General features: G+C 39.9%; 1 non-coding gene across 1 annotated transcript; it reads left to right on the forward strand.

Moving 5' to 3' along the window:
* Positions 1–14,050: 14,050 nt before the first annotated feature.
* On the forward strand, positions 14,051–14,157 carry LOC127133726 (small nucleolar RNA R71). The gene has a single exon (XR_007807672.1). It is a non-coding gene; the product is annotated as a small nucleolar RNA R71 (small nucleolar RNA).
* Positions 14,158–14,424: the final 267 nt, after the last annotated feature.

Below are 14,424 nucleotides of genomic sequence, written 5' to 3' on the forward strand. Positions count from 1 at the left end.
GCACGCACCATCAAAGAAGGATAATGCTAGACACTATGCACGGTTCATGGACATATTCAAACAACTTCAAATCAATATTCCATTTGCCAATGCATTAGAGAAAATGCCACGATATGCAAAGTTCATGAAGGATATTCTCACAAAGAAAAGGAGACATGTGGAAGACGAGACAATCTTGCTCGATGTACGTTGTAGTGCCATCATTCAAAAGACTCTCCCAAGGAAGGAATCTGATCCGGGCCGAGTCGTTTTACCGTTAACCATTGGAGACACTTACATTGGTAATGGTTTGATTGACCTGGGATCTAGCATCAATTTAATTCCTCTATCCATTGTCAAAAGATTGGGAAATGTTAAGATCAAATCTACAAGGATGGCTTTGCAACTAGCCGATAAATCTACCACTTCACCATATGGAGTTGCTCAAGACATGTTAGTGAAGGTGGACAAATTCTTGTTTCCGGTAGATTTTGTGATAGTAGACATGGATGAGGATCGTGATGTTCCTCTAATTCTTGGAAGACCATTCATGAAAACAGCCCGAATGATGATTGACATTGATGATGGACTAATGAAAGTAAGGGTGCAAGATGAAGATGTAGCCTTCAGTCTTTTTGAAGCCAAAAAGCATCCTAATGATAAGCATGATTCTTTCCGAATCGATGCCACCAAGGAGGAATTAGTGGAGATCGCAAACCAGGTTCATGTTTCTAATCCATCAGAGAGATCTCTTGTCGGAGTCTACAAAGTTTCGACCAAAAATGAAGGAAAAGAGATTGAAGCAATGTTGCATGAATTAGAGTCTTGTGGAGAGCTTGTTTATCATGAAGAGACAAACAAAGGCTTGGATATGACAAAGAAAGTGGAAGAGCCAAAACTAGAGCCACATTTGAAGTATGTGTTCCTTGGGGATGACTGTACTAAACCGGTGATCATTAGCAATACCTTGTCCACAAAAGAGGAGAATCAATTGATACGAGTGCTGAAAAAGAAGGAAGTTGTCAAACTATTGGAGGCCGGGATGACTTATCCTATCTCCGATGGTGAATGGGTGAGCCTGGTGCAAGTAGTTCCGAAAGAGGGTGGTATCGGATTTTATCGAAGGTTCACCAAGAACCTCTTAAAGACAACAAAGCCCTTAGGTAAGTTGCTCAGCAAAGCCGAATCATGAAGAGAATCATCGAACCGTCGAGCTCTAAACGACGTTAACCAAAGAGCTTGTTGGGAGGCAACCCAACGTTGTAAGTCTACATTTTATATTTTCTCAATTCTGCTGTCATGATATTCTGTTGTGTTAATTTTTGTGAAACTTGGGTTCTGTCCACTGCAAATTAATTTTTTCAGAAATTCCTTCAGTTCGCCCAGCGATCATCTTTCGCCCCGCGAACTGAATGGAGAGCTTTAGTTCGCGCCGCGAACAAAGTTCGCCCAGCGAACGGAGCGTGGCAGAACCACTTAAATTCTGTTTAGGTTGTTTTTCTGTCCACTCTCTTTTATTTTTCAAAACAGCAAAACAACAACTCTTTTCCACTCCCACTTCCAAAACTTCCAAAACTAAAAAAATTTCCCTCTCCATCTCCCAAATCCCAACTGTCAACAAAGATTCAAGTGCACTTCAACAAGGTATGTTTGTTCTTTTCATTTTCTCTTCCCATTCCTTTTCAGTCTCTCACTTGGGTAAGAGTAGGGTTTTGCTAAGATTGGAATGTGACACTTGAAATAACCTTGCATGTCTAAAGTGAATTCAGATTAGGATTAGGATAGGGATTGTGGTTATGACTGTTGGTAGTGCAAACCTTAGGAACCCTAGAAGGCTCCTGGTATTTTCCTGGTTCGCAGGGTTCGCGCCGCGAACTGGGAAATTCCAGTGTCATGTTTTATGCTGTTGATTGCTAACTCTCTTCATGTTTTGTTGTGTGGTTGATCTGATGTTTATTGCAGATGTCTAAGAGAACAAAAACCACGGCTTCTGGTCCTTCTCGTTCATTGAGACGATTCACAAGTGACGAACATGAATAACGATTTGAAAACTTAATCAAGAGAACCATCCAACCGGAAAGGTTCATCCGTTTATCACCGGGTGGGACTTATCGGAATTTGGTATCAAATTTTGAGAGAAGAAGGTGGACCAAACTTTGTGAACTAGAGTCGGCAATCAATTATGATATTGTACGAGAGTTTTATGCCAACGCTATGCATCTTGAAGAGGGAATAGCTTTCAATTACCAAACAAGAGTAAGAGGCAAGATTATTTCTTTCGGCAGAGAGGCAATTAACTCATATCTTGGTAATCCTCTCACCTTGGGAGAGAATGAGCGGTGCGAGTATCGTACCCAAGAATTGGCCAATGTTTGGGATCTTCCAGCGGTGAGCCCTACCTTATGCCTTAAAGGAAAGACATTTGACCTAAATGATCAAGGACTTCCAAAGTCATGGAAAAGAGAAAATCTGAATCTGGAAGCAAGGGCATTTCTGGTGCTGCTGTTGAACAATATCCGGCCAAGGAGCCACAACACCACTATCCCTTTGGGTGTCGGGTGTTTACTATATTACATCATGATCGGCAGATCTGTTGATGTAGCATCAATCATTACGGGGGAAATGTGCAAGATGGCTATAAGCGGAACAAAATTTGGTGGTAAAGCATGTGTTCTTGCATACCCGGGGCTGATTATGGGACTTTGCCGACGGGCGAATGTTTCCATTCCGGATGAAGTACATTTCTCTATTACTAGTGTTATTAACGATGCTTATCTGAATAGGTTCTGCCAGAGCCAGATGGACAAAGCTGAAGGAGCTGGGACTTCGTCCTCTAGACCCCGACCCCGCACTACTCTAGCTTTCGATCAGATGGCATTTGCTAATTATTGCTGTGAGAGCTTTGAGGCCTCTAGGAGGTCTCAATCATTTATCTTTGATGCTATGCAGCAACAATTTCAGAACACTTTCCTTGCACCTGAAGCCCGCACATTTCCTTCCCAAGCGGAACATGTTGCTTATGCTAATTGGCCTGAGGGCAGGCCAACTTTTATGGGGGGTGCAGGAGGTGGTGCAAACCATGGCAATGAGATAGAGGACTTCCTTGGATCTGTTGGTGGTAGCCAAGAGGAGGAAGATTGAGGAGTTTGTGAATTTGAGGAGTTTGTGAATTTGAGGAGTTTGTGAATTTGAGGAGTTTGTTTTTATTTTGAGTTTTCTTTGTATTATTATTGCTTTTGTAAAATTTTGAATGTACTTTTGGGTGGCTCTAGTTCACCAAAACTTTGGTTTGTTAGTTGTTTTGATAATTGCATGAATACTCTTTGAGATTTAAGTGTGTTACAATCAAATTGGTTTACCAACATTTTTTTGTTTAATTGTTCTTACTCTTAAGTCAAGCTTAAAGCAACCAAGAAATGTTCGCAAAGAAAGAAGCATAGGACACTTCGAGTGGTGATGATAAGAATTAGTGTCGGCATTTCAAGGTACACTTTATCGCCTTCTAGACTTAACATGAGTAGTTTGATGGTGTGTGCAAATTCCATATCATAAATTCATTGAAATATATGTCATTTTTGAATCAAAATAGGACTTAACCAATTGTGAGGAAGCTTTCCAATGTACACTAAAATACGGGAAACCAAGCATTATTTCAACTCATTCTTATCATTCTAAATCATGCATTAATCTATTTTTGTGTGAAAATTTTGAAAATGATAGAGGCATTGTTTGTTATGAGAAAAACCACTTGACCAAAAAGTTTGAATCAACTAACCTTGTGAAGAGTGATCCTTAGTTAACCCCCTTTGAGTTTACTTTAGGATTCATTTGATTGATAAGTGTAAAATCAATTGAAAATTTTGGAATAAATGAATCCTAATTTCTTTCGTGTCAATTGAACCCTAGAACCGAGTTGTTTGCAAATTTTGCCTTTTGTTTATGTCTAAGTAGGGAGCATTATTGAATAAATTTGGTTTTGGAATCTAAAGTTGGGGAGAGTAAAGTAAAAATATTTGATTAGAAACTTGGAAAAGTGAGTTTTTATGAAAGGATGAAAATATGAAAAGAAACAAGAAAAAGAAATCACCCTTGAAATCATAGAGCAAAGAAAAAGAAAAGATAGAAAAAAAAACAAAGAAAATGCTCATGGTTGTGTGGATGTAAAAAGAAAAAGAAAAGAAAAAGACGGGGATCAAAGAAATGGAAATTGTGTAGAGTTGAATATATGGAAATGCTCCCTTAGGATAGGCAACTTTGTTGAATTCTCTTAATCATATCCTTTCTTGTAACCCAAGCCACATTACAACCCTTGAAAGACCTCTTGATTCTCATTTTTCACATGATTTGGTATTTGTTTTGATGACCGCATGATTTGAGTTGTTGCTGATTTAATTGCTTGGATGAGTGAAAGTAACCCTTCATGTTATTCATCATTATTATGATGTGTGTGTAAGTTTGATTTAATTTTGACATACATGGCTTTGAATTCCTTGGTATGATTTTTGCACTCAACCATTTCTCTTATTCATGTTTTGTCTAGAATTGAGATAGGTGGATTGAGAAAGTGCCAAACACTTTTGAACCATTTGAATGTCCTTGGTTAATCCTTGTTTCAATCTTTTGTGTCATTGCTTTGGTTGTGATGGTGGAAACTTTTGTTTAGGGACAAACAAAATGCTAAGTTGGGGAGAGTTGTTAGGGACCAATTAGTACTACTTTTTATATAATTTTATTGGTCCCTTTTACCAATTTTTGATGTAAATTACACACTTTTATTCTCACTATTTTGTATAAATGCAATTAGGTTTAATTTATGTTGTTTTGAGTAGTTATTTCACATATTTGTTAGTTTTGTAGAATTTTTGGACAAGAGAGCTTCGGAATGCTTAATCATAACTTGGAAGAAATGTTGAATGCAATTTGGAGGCCTAATTTTGAAGAATATCACTTGGAAGATTAATTGGATGAAGCTTGCAAGGCAAGGAAGCTGAAGTAGCCGCGAACTCCCTTTTATCATTGATTCATTGATTTGAGTAGTTGTTGAAAGAGATTATTTAAGTCTTGACATAAAATATATTTTCAAGTAGTGAGTAAGTTGTAGAGATAGATTTATTCACTACTCTTCTTTTGTATCAACCATTAAAGATTGCTACATTGATAGTTAGGTGGAGAAATCGTCTAAAGATTAATATAGTAATTATCACAATATCATTTAGACATAAATGATATTGAGAGGATACTTGAACATCATCAATAATCTTGAATCTATATAGTTGTCATAAGGAATCATAAGCAATTTGAATAGTGAACTCCAATCTTGCCAAGCCTTTTACATTTGATTAAAACCATTTTATCGTTTTAGTGATATTTTACTCAAAAGATAACTCTTCAAACAAAACAACTTGGTTACTTTCTAAACTTATAACAATTTGGATTATAGAACGGCGGTAATAACAACCAATCTCTGTGGATACGATATAAAAATATTTGCCGAAAATATACTTTTCAACAATGAACGATTAGATAAAGACAATTTTTTTTGTTATGGATAAAAATAGAAACAAGTAAAGGAAAGATAAGGATTTCCTCCCACATTTAAACAAAGCATTATCTTCAATGCGACAATATAAAGAAAAAGGGAAGAAACACAAAGATCAATACTCGTCGTCACGACGTTGGCCTCTGCGCGATCTGGCTCTTGCTCGTGCACGCTCGCTTCTTCCTCGCCGGGTAGGATCTAACCCCACATGCTGAGTGTACTCCTGGATGGTATCAACGCGATGTGTCAGGGCACTCATCTCTTCGGAAAGCTCCGTCATCCCCTGGTCGTGCCAGTTCGCATAATCATGTTGATCCCTCTGTATCAGCTAGATCGTTTGCATCAATTCTGTCTGGTGCTCCTCCATCCTCTAGTTGTGTCGCAACATCTCAGCGTAGATGTCTTCCATGGTGGGGGGTCGTCGCTCATTTCTTCGCTGGCCTCGGGAAGATGTCTCTGCAGCGTACTCATGAGGTGGTTGTGGCATTTCTCAGTCAAGTTCCTCTTCGACTTCATCTGCTCCATTATTAGGATCTCCTTCATTTGGCTCAGGGGCGTTCAGATCAAAAATCCAATTCGCCATATTCTGCGGATCTGTGTGGTTCCTGTTGGGTATAATGATGCTTCGAACTATCTTGTTTCTAACCACAGGATGGTACTTCCCGTCATCTCTAGCCTTGATGAGGTGTGAGGAACGACAATAGTCGATGTTTAGGAACTCGGCTGGCAAGGCGGGTAAGTCGGTGAGCCTATCCCTCAGTTTCAGGCCTAGTGCTATGGAGGTGATGATTCCTCCAAAACAGAACGCCTGACTGCCTCTCATGTATGCAGCCTGTATGTTGGCCAATAGGGATGGGGTGGCATTGAATGCGATCGGGGTGAACACACAGTGAAGAAAGAAGAGCTCCTTAGAGTTTACCTTGTGATTGTTGACTGTAACAAAAACCGTGTGCCCTAAGACTCGGTGGAAATATCTTATAGCTGGGTTGTGGATGTAAGTTGCGTTGAGCGCATCCCAGCTTGTGACATTCATGTTGGTAAGGCTATGCCACACTCCAAATGCTATGTCTGACCATCCGTCAGGGATACAGCAGTGAACTCCCTCTCCATGTCGAAAGCCAAGCATTCACGCTATTTGAGTTTGGTTCAGGGAATACTCGGTACCGAACATTCTAAATGTGGCGACTCCGGTGAGAAACTGAGTTGCACAAGGAGGGGTAATGTAGGAGAATGAACTCAGGAATTCCAAGGTAAGCGCCTCGTAAGTTGGTTGCGGGTTGGTGCAAAGCTGCGTCAAACTGGAGTTGTTCAACATCCATTCCACGCCAGCTGAAAGTCCCAGCTCCATCAGACATTCGTTATCAACATACCTTGTAGCTTGGATTGAACATTGATAGAACCTAAGGTAGTTATCTCTCTGTCGCTCGTCGGCTTCTCCATTTCTGAATACGATATTTGAGAGGTCGGGAGCAACTCTCTTGACGGGCCATTTAGTGCGTTTATGAAAATATAGGATTTGGTGGGAGAGATGGATTTTGTGAGTTATAAGGTACTCACATGTTTCTCGCTTAAAAGGATGTGAAGAAAGGGTTAATAAAGAAAAGGGTGGCGTGAGTGGGATGGTTAAGGAAAGTAAGATGCTTGGATGAGGAAGAAGAGAGGAAGTGCGCTTGTTTTTATAGGCGCGCCCTCTGGATCCGTGACGATCGTCACAGGGAGGTTACGATCGTCACACGTAACGGTTGCGTAACGGTCGTCTGCAACGGTCATCTATGTGTAACAGTCATCTGCATAATGTGTGACGGGCGTCACACTACATGTGTATCCGTGGTGGGCGTCACGCCTTTGTGACGGGCGTCACACTACATGTGATGGGCGTCACATGCAACGTTCACAATTTTTTTATTTTTGGAAAAATAGGCCAAAAGTATATGGATTGTAACAGCAGTATAAAAGCAGTAATGATAGCATTAACACAGTATGGTAGCAGTATAAAAGCAGTATAAAATTAACAACAGTAAAAATAAAATGACTGGAAAATTGAATTTATTGTAGAAGCAAAAAGAAATAACAATGTTATTTAAATTAAATTAAAAGATTAAAGTTAAATGTAACATTAAAAGAAATAATAACAATAAAAGTGCTAAATAATAGCAATAAAAGTGCTCCCTCCCCACACTAAAACATAGCAGTGTCCTCATTGCTTTAATGTGAGTAGGAGAGGTTAGCGGTCGATGTAATTAGCCACAGTTCTGTCCCAAAGCAGCTACAGTCTGGTTCAAGTGATCAAATTGTTCAACGACGACATCCATTAGGCCTAAGACATCAAGGCGCGTGCTCTTTGGTTCTTCCTTCACATTGGTAATGTCAGTGTGGAAACCATCCAGACGGGTAAGGATTATGGCAAGATTTTCTGCATAGGATGGAAGTTCCGGTTCATCTATGTTATAGTAGTTTAGAGGGGTTTCAGGGTCAGAGTCATAAATAGGGGTAGGGTCATCTAAATATTCATATATAGGCGGTGTCTCAGGAGGTGATGGTGGAGAAATGTGGTGTTCATCTAAATCATAAAGCCAGTTATTTCGGTTATGAACACTTGTTCTCTCATGGTTTGGTAAGGTAAATAGTTGGACAAATTTGTTATTAATTAGGTAATCAAAAGTGTCCGGCCCAAGGTTTCCTATGATTCTACGGTCAAAGAAAAATTCAATGTCCATGGGTCAGATGTGTCCAAACGGTATATGCTCGTAAAGTGGGTGTCTAAGTCCAATGGAATCAGTTATCATGGTTACTAGGCCTCCTATTATGATTAGGGTGCAATTGTTCTTTGCAAGGTGAATGAATCTTTCCATCATAAATGTCACAACATTGACATGTCGACCTTGGTCGACATAGAGTAAGATGAAAAGTTCATCTCCTGACACTATGGTGTTGTTCGCTTCTTTTCCAAATAGGGTGTGGGCTAGTATTTTATGGAAGTAGCGGATAGCAGGATTGTGTATCATTTGGGAGTGCATCTCGTTTGGGTTAGGGTGGTAGTCTCCAGTTAAACTACCTCAAAAGTGATCTAGGTCGATGTCATCGATTAATTCCTCCTGGTGGGTAGTGAAACAAATGGGCCACTAGGAAATCCTAGGAGGTCAGCAAGGTCTCTACGGTTATAAGTGAAGTCCATACTAAACAGCCTAAAGGAAATAAACCCTTTGTTGAGTCTATAACAATGCTCGGGGTTATAAACTAGGGAGCTAAGGAATTCTAGGATGAGTTCACGGTACGTGACAAACCTTCTCTTAATAGCAGTATTCTCCCATCCTAGCTGGTTAAACATAAACAAGATGCTATCTCGGATACCTAACCTATCCATGGTAGGTCCATCATCATATATGGATAAAGCCATATCCTTCTGAGCTAAATAATCATAGTGCCTTCTCTGAACTCTGCCTTTGAAAACTGTATCTACTGGTTGCATGATGAAAGTTAGTGACTAACTAGTTATAAATTTGCCTGTTAATCAGTATCCAATGTTTCTAAGTTAGTAACTAGAAGAAACAAGTATTACTGCATAGAATCAAGGAAAGGGAGCAAAAATACAGATGAAATTCAAAGAAGGGAAATACTTAAAAATAAAGATAACAAATTAAAGAAAAGGCGGGTTGTCTCCCACTAAGCACTTTGTTTAATGTCGTAAGTTCGACAATAACGTTGCGTTGTACTAGTTTTGGGGTTGAGTGGGCAGCTCTATAAGTCTTAGACTATTTGAATAGTCTTTGTTGTCAATATTATGATAATGTTTTAATCGCTGCCCGTTTACCATAAATGGTTCGCTATTCCGACCTTTGATTTCTATCGCACCGCTTTTAAAGACTTTTGTGATTTCGAAAGGGTCTAACCACCTACATTTAAGTTTTCCCGGAAAAAGCTTAAGTCTCGAATTAAATAGTAGTACTATGTCACCGACATTAAACTCTTTCCTAGATATACGTTTATCTTACCATTTTTTGGTTCGTTCTTTGTATATCCTGGCATTCTCATAGGCGTCTAGTCGAAGTTCTTCCAATTCGTGAATGTCCAAAATTCGCTTCTCACCTGCGGAAGTATAATTTATATTTAGGGTCTTAATTGCCCAGTAAGCTTTGTGTTCTAATTCCATAGGAAGATGGCATGATTTGCCGTAGACTAATTTAAAGGGTGTGGTCCCTATCGGGGTTTTGTATAGGCCCACAGAGCTTCGTTTAGTTTAGATGACCAGTCTTTTCTAGATATTCCAACAGTCTTTTCTAGAATTTTTTTGATTTCTCTGTTCGAACCCTCGACTTGCCCACTAGTTTGTGGGTGATAAGGTGTTGCTACACGGTGTCGGACTCCATACTTCAGAAAAACTTTTCCAAATATATTCGATCTGAAATGGGAGCCACCGTCACTAACGACTAGTTTTGGCACACCAAATCTAGGAAAGATTATGTTCTTGAATAACTTAATCACTACTCGTGTGTCATTTGTCGGAGAAGCTACGGCCTCGATCCATTTTGAAACATAATCGACAGCTACGAGTATGTACTTATTACCAAAAGAAGATGGGAATGGTCCCATGAAGTCAATCCCCCACACATCAAAGACTTCCACTTCTAAGATGCCTGTTTGTGGCATTTCATCGCGTCTTGAAATGTTACCAGTGCGTTGGCACCGGTCGCAATTTTTCACCATAATATGGACATCTTTCCATAGAGTAGGCCAAAAGAGGCCCGATTGTAATATCTTAGCACAAGTTTTTGATGTGCTTGCGTGCCCACCGTAGGGGGCGGAATGGCAATGAGAGATTATGTTGTCTATTTCATCCTCAGGAACACATCGACGGAAAATACCGTTGTTACCTCTTTTGAAAAGCAGAGGTTCATCCCAGTAGTATTGTTTTAGATAATGAAAGAATTTCTTCTTTTGTTGGTAAGATAGGTCCGGTGGAAGTACTCCAGGAGCTAGGTAGTTGACAAAGTCAGCATACCATGGCAGAGTTGCATTCGTATGAATTTCTTCCACGGATTCTTCTATTTCGGTATCATTTATTGTTAGTTCAGATATGTCACTTTCCATTTGGGATATAAGTCGTTCGTAAGGGAAATCATCATTGATTGGAATTTGTTCAGGTTTATTCCCTTTGATTCGTGATAAGTGGTCTGCTACTACGTTTTCAGTACCCTTCTTATCTTTTATCTCTAAGTCAAATTCTTGTAAGAGTAGGATCCATCTTAAGAGTCTTGGTTTGGCATCCTTCTTACTTAGCAAATATCTAATAGTGGCATGGTCAATATAGATAATGATTTTCGCTCCTACTAAGTAGGAACGGAATTTGTCTAAAGCGAACACGGCGGCTAGAAGTTCCTTTTCAGTGGTGGCATAGTTCATTTGGATTGGATCTAATGTTCTACTTGCGTAGTAGATAGCATGAAGTTTTTTATCCTTTATTTGTCCTAGTATTGCGCCTACGGCATAATCACTCGCATCACACATGATTTCGAAAGGTAATCTCCAGTCAGGTGGTTGCATGATAGGTGTGGTGATTAACGATGTTTTTAATTGCTCAAACGCTGTTAAACATTTCTCATCAAAGATAAAGTCTGTGTCTTTCATTAATAAACCCGTAAGTGGTTTGGTAATTTTCGATAAATCTTTGATAAAGCGTCGGTAGAAACCGGTGTGTCCTAAAAAGCTTCGTATTTCTCGTACGGTTTTCGGAGGTTGAAGATTCTCTATGATTTTGATCTTAGCTTTGTCTACTTCAATTCCTTTATCAGATACTACGTGTCCTAACACGATTCCTTGTTGGACCATGAAATAGAATTTCTCCCAGTTCAAGACGAGATTCACCTTTACGCATCTTTCAAGTACCATTTCAAGGTTTGATAGACATCCTTCGAAGCTCTACCCACAAACAGAAAAGTCGTCCATAAAGACTTCCATAATGTCGTCTATAAAGTCAGCAAAGATTGACATCATGTATCTTTGGAATGTTGCGGGAGCGTTGCATAGTCCAAATGGCATTCGTCGGTAAGCGAATGTACCATAAGGGCATGTGAAGGTTGTCTTCTCTTGGTCGTCAGGATGGATTGGAATTTGAAATAATTCTGAATAACCGTCTAGATAGCAGAAGTGGGAATGCTTAGCCAATCGTTCAAGCATTTGGTCAATGAAAGGCAGAGGAAAATGATCCTTCCGAGTGGCTTTGTTTAGTTTTCTATAATCAATTCACATTCTACTTCCGGTCACAACTCTTTGTGCTATAGATTCACCCTTCTTGTTCTTAACAACTGTAACACCCCCTTTCTTGGGTACTACATGAACAGGCTAACCCATTGACTATCGGAGATCAGGTATATGATTCTAGCATCTAGTAACTTCTTTACTTCATCTTTGACTACAGTACTTAAGATTGGGTTGATCCTTCTCTGGTGTTCTCTAGAGGTTTTACAATCTTCCTCTAGCATAATGTGATGTATACAGATAGAAGGACTTATTCCTTTTAGATCGGCGATGTTGTAGCCTAACGCAGTTGGATATTTTCTTAAGACATCTAGTAACTTTTCAGTTCCATCTGTCCCAAGTCAGCGTTGACTATTACTGGTCTTTTGAGTTCAATGTCTAGGAATTCGTATCTTAGGTTCTTTGGTAGTGTTTTTAATTCCAAGTCTGGTTTCTTCGGGCATGGCATGTGGTTGGGTGTAAGTGCTAAGCATTCACTTAGACTGTCATTTTGGTATGGTTCACGCCAATTATCATCTTCAAAGATGGGAGGGATTTGGATTTTCATTATAGCGGAATATGTGGTTTCTTGTATCTCCATCTCTCTTACGCACTCGTCTATGACATCAAGTAGATAACATGTATCGTCTATTGCTGGCGCTTGTAAGAATTGTGTCAAGATGAATTCAACCTTTTCTTTTCCAACTTCGAACGTTAGCTTACCTCTTTTCACGTCTATTATGGCTCCGACGGTGGCTAAGAATGGCCTTCATGATATAATATGTGTACTGACATCTTCTTTGATGTCCATGATTATAAAGTCTGTAGGAATGTAGAATTGTCCTACACGTACTAGGACATTCTCTAGTATACCAACAGGATATTTGATTGAGCAGTCAGCTAGTTGAACAAACATCTTGGTTGGTCTTAGTTCTCCCATGTTAAGCCTTTTACAGATGGTTAAGGGCATTACACTAATGCTGGCTCCTAGGTCGCATAGAGCTTTGTCTAGAACGAATTTTCCAATGACACTGGGTATTGAGAAACTACCTGGGTCTTTTAGTTTGGGAGGCATGTTATTTTGGATTATTGCGCTACACTCAGCAGTAAGTGTAACTATTTCATTGTCCTCGATCTTTTTCTTATTGGATAGGATCTCCTTAAGAAATTTGGCATATGAGGGCATTTGTGTGATGGCTTCTGTGAAGGGAATTGTAATGTTTAGTTGCTTCAGAAGTTCAACAAATTTCCTAAATTGCCCTGCAGTTTTAGAATTTGTTAGTCTTTGAAGATACAGAATGGGTGGTTTATAAGGTGGTGGAGGCACATAAGGTTTTTCTTTCTCTTCGGCCTCTCAGATATTATCTTCCTTCTCCTTCGGTTCATTTACCTCCTCAGTTGTGGTTTTGTCTGGTTTTTGGTACATGGAAGGATTTTGGAGTCTTGGATATACGGGTCCGTCTACTTCTTTTTCCACTCCTCAGTATAACGACATTTGTATGTCCTTTTGGATTAGGTTGCGGTTGTCCAGAAAATGTGCCAGCGGGAGCGGCAGTAGGTGCTTGTTGTTGAGCCACTACTGAAATCTGTGTTTCAAGCATTTTGTTATAGGTGGCTAAGGCGTCTACTTTGCTCGCTAATTGTTTAAGTTGCTCGCTAGTATGTATGTTTTGGTTCAAGAAGTCCTTGTTTGTCTGAGCTTGGGTAGTTATGAAACTTTCCATCATTAGTTCAAGGTTGGACTTCCTAGGCATGTTAGGAGCATTATTAGCTGGCTTTTGATATCCAGGCGGAACAGCGGGTGCTTGGCCAGGTGCATATAGGGCGTTGTTATTCTTATACGAAAAGTTATGATGATTTTTCCAACCTGGGTTGTAGGTATTTGAATAAGGATTTCCTTGTGCGTAATTCACTTGATCGGTTGGGACTCCTGCTAATATCTGACATTCTGGTGCAGTGTGTCCAAGAGTTCCACATAACTCACAGTTTGGAGTCACGGTAGCCACGGTGGTTGCGGGTGGTATGGTCAAGTTGTCTAACTTTTGAACAAGGGCATCTACCTTTGCATGGACGTGGTCAAGGCTACTGATTTCGTACATTCCACTTTTTGTTGTGGACTTTTCTAATGGAGTTCTTTCACCTCTCCATTGGAAATGGTTTTGGGCCATGTTTTCAATGAGTTGATAGGCTTTGTTGTATGGCTTGTCCATAAGTGCACCGTCTGCGGCAGCGTCTACTGTCAGTCTTGTGTTATACAGAAGCCCATTGTAAAATGTGTGAATGATCACCCAGTCTTTGAGACCGTGATGTGGACATATCCTCGTCGTGTCTTTGTATCTCTCTCACGCGTCGTAGAGAGATTCTACATCCTTTTGTCGAAATCTGTTGATTTGAGCTCTCAGCATAGCAGTTTTGCTTGGCGGAAAATATCGGGATAAGAAAACGTTCTTCAGTTCTTCCCATGTTGTAATTGAGTTGGATGGCAAGGATTGCGACCAAGCCCAAGCTCTGCACAAACTTGGTCAAATGTTCATTAGGGTCTTCCGTAGGATTTCCAACAAATTGATGTTGTTGGACGACTGATAATAATGAGGGTTTCAACTCGAAATCATTTCGACTGATAGCAGGGGCGACAATGTTGCTGTGAGGTTCTAGTTGCGACGGGGTAACGT

The sequence above is a fragment of the Lathyrus oleraceus genome, chromosome 3 (assembly GCF_024323335.1).
Source record: "Lathyrus oleraceus cultivar Zhongwan6 chromosome 3, CAAS_Psat_ZW6_1.0, whole genome shotgun sequence".
NCBI classification, from domain to species: Eukaryota; Viridiplantae; Streptophyta; class Magnoliopsida; order Fabales; family Fabaceae; genus Lathyrus; species Lathyrus oleraceus.